A 7,763-nucleotide genomic window follows, 5' to 3' on the forward strand; every position below is an offset into this window, starting at 1 on the left:
CATTAGAGCTGACCAAAAAAATGTAATAATTTTTACTTCCTTTACAAATGAAATTGGCAAAATTCACTGAAAACAGTTTACAAATATTTCTATTTTTCACTTGTTTAACTTTTTCCATTTTTCTTTCATTTCTTATATCTTTCCTACTTGTTCTTAGCCCATTTAGCTTGAGAAGAAGAAAAAGAGCCAGACAGAGAGAATGGTAAAAAGTGAGGAAACAATAATCAGGATATTTTAAAGATAATCTATTTAAAATCTAATAGTTTTTTATTTTAATATTTCATGCAAAATTTTCAGTAAAAAAATCATTTCTGAACCTATGAAAGTAAAACAATTTTAAATGTTAATTTTTTCTCTTAAATTATTTTTCCAGTTTTCAGCCAATGATATTCAAGACATACATTGAACACTCAACCAAAAACATAAAGAGCCAACAAACAAAATGTAATCATCACTGATTGATGTAAACAGTCAAATGTACTTTACATAAAATGAAGATAAATATGAGATTTTGCACATATTTATAACAGAGCATAGACGAGAAATGATAGGGTGGTATACACTTATTGCCTATGTCTTTTTAATCCAAATTAAAATAGAACTAATATGAACTATAGATGGGAAAGTTATACTAACTTGTCCATCTCTATATTAATAGATAGCTTTGGCCTAAAGCCAACACTTTGTCCACTTCAATTATAAATGACTCAGGTGGCTGTTTTCATTTTTCCACTTGGTGACTGCTTCTAGATCTCACATACTTTTCTCCTTGCTTATTTTTCCTGATCTTCAGCCTGAATTTTCTGGTGCTCAGTTTTGTTCTTCCTTATTATAACCCATATATTTTTCTCTCTTTGGCCTATACACCTTTCAAATACTTGCAGATATCCCTACTGCCCTGTATCATTTAACTAAACTGTTGAGTTGATCTTCTGCTTAACAGTAGGATTGGGTTTTGACCCTCCAGCTAGCTAACTTATTTTTGCTACTTCAACATCTGGAATCATATAGACTATAATATAGTCTATGCCATCTTACCTTGCCATACAGACAGAGTCATAGTAGCACCCTATTCAATGTGGGACAAATAGGTTGTAAGCTGTGACAACAGCAAGCAAAGAGTAGCAGCCTACAGTCAAAAGAAAGAAAACATATACAAATAACATTTTCCAAAGTATTTCCATTTTGGTTTCAATGTATCTGTCACACTGAAATACATAATGTAAATCACGGTATGGACTTCTTATTTCTTCAACATTCTTTCCCATGCTTTCTCAGAACTACTTTAGGACATGTCTGCTACTTAATTTTAATCTTGAATTGCACGTAACCAATAGGGTTCAGAGATTTTTGTTTTAAAACATAGCTGTATGTTGAGTACCAAAGGCTACCCATCTTCCCCTGCACAGAGCAATATAGCCTTTAAAAGATCATCACCTCTTATCACAATTCTTTTATATGCATTTCCAGGTCCTGTTTACTGTTAACTAAACCTTTTGTACCTTTTTCTACTCTGCTGAAAATCTGTGTTTGGGATTACCTTTCTTCAGTGTATTAGTTTGTATATTTCCATAATGAATATAATTTTATTTTCTGTCTCTATATTGAAATGCCCCACCTTCCCTTTTCTTTTTGTTACTCGTGTCCGCTCTAATGAATTCAGGATTTGCCAAGATAGTGTCATCTGTTCATTTAATTCATGTACCAGAAGCTTTTAGAACCTGCTTCTATCCCATCTTCTGTTTGTTACCCACCAAGAGCTGGATGCATTGTCACACCATGCTGTCTTTTGCCCCCAAGTCTTTAGGCATTTTTTAATCTATTACATGAATGTGCTTCGGTCCAGGACTATTTGGATTCACTTTTCAAGTAAAATTTTATGTCCAAATATGATGTAATGTGTAGAGGGAAATGCATTCTGAGAGCAGGTTGCAGCCATTATGGGGCAGAGGCAGAAAAGTGCTTTTGGCAGAGTACCTCTAAGCCTAGAACGTATGTACCTGTCTCGAAGGTTGATTTGCTCAGAGTGATGCTTTGATGGCCCTTCCCTTATCCTTTTCCATGTGTTGATATGATTGCTGTCTCTGGCCAGGTCCACACATGCAGGCACTTGCAATTTGTGACTCCAGAAACCTCTGTGTAGTATCACAAACTGCACATGTTGCATGTTAAACTGTGTATGGCACTGCTAATTGGCCAATTTTGTTACTGGGTTTTCCAAAAGCAAAAAACAGGGGGAAAAAGCAGTGCAAACCACAAAAAAATAGCACATGCTGGGACAAATACAGAGATCCCATGCTGAAGCACCCTGTGCCCCAGCCAGCCAAGGAGTGGCACATGGAGATGTTGGAGCAGGCAATCCTGGATTGCTTGTTCCCCAATTTCACTCTGCCTCAGTGTGGGGACTCTGCAGTACAGAGAGAGGGGGGACTCTGAAGCATGTGGATACAAGGGAACAGGCAGCCCTCCTCCACACTACCTGCTGGCTAGTTTTGCACTAAGGCACCCTGTGCCCCAGCCAGCTCCCACACCCTGCCACCTCACCCTGGCAGAATATGGAGTCCTGCGAGAGGCCAGGAGGAACAGGGCATGGGCAGTTTGCCCACAGCAGGACAATGCGTCTCGCAACAAAGGGCATTTGCAGGGGTGTGAGCTGCAGCACAAAGTAGCCACACAAATTTGTGCTGCTATTATTTGTACTGTTACAAGTACACACCCCTGCTCATCTAGATGTGGCATCTGAGACTCTCCAACAGACTTTAAAAGATGTCACCAAAGATAGACATGTGAACAGGAATTATTTCTTCCTCTGTGGTTTGTTAAGAAAGCATCATTAGAGGAAAAATACAGAGGATTCTACAAACTTGACACAAAATTGTTATCCGCAAATTTGCATAACAAAATATGAAGTTTAACAAAAGCTGTTGAAAAAATCATTATATTAATGAACTTAACTTGTAGAGCATAAAAAACTACAAATAGTTAAGTTGTTCAAAAACCCTGAACTTCAGTTACCTCATCTTACTTCACAGGGCTATCATAAAACCTCATTGGTTTGTAATGATTATAAAGTGCATTGAAATCCCCAGGTGCAAGACTATTAAGTGTAAATTTATGATCATCATCATCCCTAGAACTAAACCATTTGTGACATTATAAAATATTAAGTGGGGGATCAAACAGGTGAACATGATTAAACACCTGCTGTACTATAGCTATTGCTTATTACACAAATCATAGTTATCGACCATAATCAAGGGTTTTTCATGAGGTTGTTGTATATGCCCCTCTAGACATAAATACTTAAAACAATACTACTAATGGCAATGTGGCTGTGAAAAACAAAGCTTTTTCTTTAATAAAACCAGAAACGATGGTTACCAAATGCTGACAGTACAGTGTTGACAAAAGGCAGGAAATGTAAGTGGAGTCTGATCCATCTTCTCTTTTCCAGTATTAAGGGCTCTCTTCAATGGTCAAAATCCCACCTGAAATCTGAAAGGTGTTTTATAAATATTTAACACTGCTTTAGAAGAGAGTTGCTTGAGGGGAGACGTGATAAATGTTTACAAAATACTAAATGGTGAAGAGAAAGTATGTAGCCTGGGTACACCAAGCCAGGTTTGCCCTGTCCTCTAAAGCCAATGACAGAGGTCAGGCAGGATGCGATGGAGGGGCTGGCTACTAGAGCAATTCCCTCTCCTCTCTACAGAGCCAGGCCAAGACCAACTACTTAACCATATACAATTTATTACTATAAGAAATACTTAAGATAAAACATGAAATATTTACAATAAAGCTTAGTATACGACGCTACATATAATATCCCACAATTAACATAAACCATATAACTTACAACATATATAATAATTAATACATTGAACAAAATAGTTAAGGTTACAACACAATAAACACATATGAGGACTCAACTTATATAACCCAAATAAGTTAACAGTATTTCCTAGACCTACCAAGTAACAATATAAATATACATATTAACACATTAAGAACATATAAACCATATAAACTACCCTAAAGAATACCCATAGTTTCCCTGGAACCCCTCCCCTTTAGGGCCCTGGGATGTGGACACGCCCCTCTCACAATGGAGGGTGGAGGCAGCGGACTCTCATATCCCATGTCCGCCTCCCCTGTGAGGCCCGCTTCCCCAGCAACTCACGCTTCCTCTTTGAAGCAACCAAGGCTCGTCCCCTGGAGGCCGATCCCACTAGAGCCTCTCTCCAGCAGCACCTTTAGCACTCCTCAATGGCCTGGCGCCACACACTGGGCAGCCCAGAGCTCTCTCTGTCTCGTGGGAGCCGAACCTTTACAGGCTCTGGTTCTCCAGTCTCACACCAGGGTTCCTTCCTTTCCTGGGCCCTGCTCTGGGCACTGGGGCTCTTTTAGTTAAAGGCAGAGCCACACTGCAGGACTCCAGTCATTCGGCCTAGGGTGAAGGCCAACTTGAGCAGCTGGAAGCTGCTCCCAGGTGGCTCCTCCATGCGCCGACCTGTGCACTGGGTGAGGCCCAAGCAGCTGCAAGCTACTCCCAGAGACAGCTCTCCATGTGCCAATCTGCGCACCGACTGTCCAGCCACTTTCCGGGTTTGCAGGCTCAAGTCGCCTCAAGCAGCTCCTAGAGCCTGATCCCTGTGCACTGATTCACACACTGCTGAACCTCAAGCAAGGTCCCGAGGATGGCCATCTCTGGAGCTCCTCTCTCCTCACTGTCCCTCATTGTCTCTCCCACAGAGTGCTGAGCATGCTCCCCTTTTATACTTTTCAGGGGCTCCACCCCTGAAGTTCTCCAGACCTGGCTGGTACAGTTGCGATTCAGGTCCGAAAAGGTAAGCCTGCTACAAGTATATAGGGATTTACTAGGTGTCTAAGAGCCTAGGGATTTAGGGAATCCTGCATGTTTATGGGATTCTTAAAATTGCTGATGTTGAACAAGGGTCACAACAAGAAGCTAGTAGGTAGTAAGTGTAAAACAAACAAAAGAAAGTTCATTTTCACATAGCGTGTATTTAAAGTGTGGAATTTTTTGCCACCAGATGTTGTGGAAGCTGACATTTTAGCCAGATTCAAAAACGGATTGGACAAATTCGTGAAGGAAAGGTGCATCACTAGCTATTGAGCATGGGAGTTATGGTTACAGCCTCCTAATAAGAACTTCCTAGACCTTAGGCACTGGAAGTTGTAAGTAAGAGAGGAAGAGTAAAAAAAAACCCTGGTCATACCCTGTTCACTCTCCCTTTCAGCATCCACTCTCTGCTACTGTATGATACAGGGTACTGGGCCAGATGTACCTGTGGTCTGACCCAGTAAATGGCAGTTCTTATTTTCTTATGATTTCTTTAGTGTCATTAATACATGTTCAGCTGATTACAGCAAGAACTTTTCTCAGTATTTCATCAGTAGATAATTTAGGCTTTGCAAATCTTTGGCCATCTCTCAGATTGGTTTGGTTTTATTAAAAATTGTTTTTAAAACAGATGAGAAATGGAAGGAAGAGAAGAGAAACAGACAGACAAATGAGGCAGTGGAGCAGTGGAAGGGTTACTTCCTGCATGTTAGATATGCTACTTCATTGTAAGTATTTCAAGTCAGTTGATCCTCAGTAACAATCAACAAACTAAAGCTAGGCTCAACCAGCTGTTAACACTCTGGTTTTCTCTGTTACTTCCACAATAGCTGGATGGTAGTGCCTCTCCCTACCTGATTATTCAGCACAGCATAACAAATATGCATTACAACTACATTCTTAAGGCTGGAAAACCTCTGAGAATAATCTGTGTCCTGAGATTACTGGTATGGCTAGATGGGTCTTTTTAGTGATATATGGCTAGAGTAGCATATCATCTCAGTTGGAACTGGGATATGAAATCTAAGCAAAAATGAAAACTAGCTTGAGAATCAACTAAACGTTTGGAACCAAAAAAACAGTTTGGTTTAGGTGCTGTGTGACAGTTCAAGTCACCTCTTATGTAAACTAAAACCATCTGCTCATTACCCCTAAGAAATAAGAGTAATTACAGCCCTCCGTTCTGTAAACCAATGACAGGAAATTTTAGACAGAAAATAGAATAAGTGCAAGGAATAAAGTGTAAAAAAGTAGATGCTAATGTGAAATTTCAGGTATAGAAGTGAATCAAGAGAATAAAGGTGATTTAAAGAGATGTGTAGGAAGAAAGACAGATCAAAACCTGGGAAATGAAACACTTGGAAATGGAAGGGGGTTTTTTGTGAATGTCTTTGTTTTATGTCTTGCTTCTGTTTCATTTTATATTATGTTGTAATAAATGGTCAAAGAGCACTGGCACAAATCAGCTGATTCATTTTACCTGTGTCAGAAATATTCAAGAAACAGATTCCAGAAGTTCTTATGAACAAACACCTACAGTGTTGTAATGGGCCAAAAAAGTGGTGAATAGAAAAATAAGTCAATAGAATCAGGAGGAAAAAAGCTTAAGAAGCATTGTGTACAAACTATAGACACTGTAAAGTGCTCAGAATATTAGCTATTAAAATAGTTCAAGATAGTGAACTTCCTCTCAGCTTTTAAGACACACCCACATGCATGCATTCACAAAGGAAATCTTCATAGGGCTGAATACCTAAACCATGACCCAAGAGACACTGACCTGCAACCTAGTCAATATTTTTCTAATTGTTTAAAAAAAGCATAATTCATTTTTGTACTGTCAAATACAATAAAATAACAACTAAACTTCGTTCCTGTATCAAGCTGATGAAACTCAGATTGAGCTAACTGAAAGACCATCTGAAATTTGCAGAAGTCTGAGATAACGTGTCCACCCTCCGGGGATCCGAGCATGATATTTGCATGTCCTCTTTCTGTTTCATACACCATGCTCTTCCTGCTTACCCAGTCAATTAGGAAGTCCAAATAAAGTCAATGATTTTTTTTTTTGGCAAGAGGCTACATCTCTAATCATGAGGTTCAGCATATAATTGATAGAAGTCTGGGTTTAATCACAAATGCATCAGTAAAAACTGATATTACACACAAAAAAACCCCAATCCCCAAAACTGTTGGCTGAGCATTGTCAGTCCATGAAACAGAGCTACATTGTACCAGTCCTCTATAATCAGGCCTACAACTGCCTGCTATTAAATTGTTTTTCCTCTCCTAGGCAAACAAAGAAATCAGTCAGGGAACAGTGTTAGTTCTCCATTCCATCGCCAGACTTTATGGAGCCAAATTGCAACCAGTCAATAATGAGTACTTCAGGACTTCTTTTCTTTTTTTTTTTGGGCAATACTTCCTACCATGTGAACTAGCACATTGCTGTGTAAACTGCAGGGGGGTAGTTAAAGAAATTATTGTTCCGCAAAAAGATTTTATTAAAATAGTTATAAATAAGTTGTTCACTTCATGACTTTTTTTTCAAAAGTAGGAATATATATTGATGGATATGTAAGATGGATAAATTTGTTGAGATGCATTAGAAAAGTCCCCTGGGCTAGGGACAGACATTCAAAAACCCTGAGCCTGAATTGATGCAATCACTGAAAGTTAGTCTAAGGCTAGGCTAAATCACTTTGTAACTGCACAGACATCCCAGACATGCAGGCACATGCCTGCAGTGGCTAAGGCTAGAAGCCAGGAGGCCCTAGAGCAGCCGTCTCTTCCCTTATACAATACTGAGCTGAGGGGGGCATGACCAGGCCCCAGCAGGATGCTCTGATTAGCCCAGCAGGGAATTGATAGATTTCATAGACATTAGGGCTGGAAGGGA

At 39.5% G+C, this 7,763-nt stretch overlaps 1 long non-coding RNA gene across 1 annotated transcript in view; it reads right to left on the bottom strand.

The window, feature by feature from the left end:
* Positions 1–908: 908 nt before the first annotated feature.
* The window catches only part of LOC109307051, a 29,624-nt gene continuing 22,769 nt past the window's right edge, over positions 909–7,763 (bottom strand). The window contains exon 3 of the long non-coding RNA XR_002100151.1: positions 909–1,129. This is a non-coding gene — a long non-coding RNA (uncharacterized LOC109307051). The remainder of the gene's footprint in view (positions 1,130–7,763) is intronic.

Source organism: Crocodylus porosus, unplaced genomic scaffold (genome assembly GCF_001723895.1).
Source record: "Crocodylus porosus isolate Cpor-Errol unplaced genomic scaffold, CroPor_comp1, whole genome shotgun sequence".
In the NCBI taxonomy this organism is placed as follows: Eukaryota; Metazoa; Chordata; order Crocodylia; family Crocodylidae; genus Crocodylus; species Crocodylus porosus.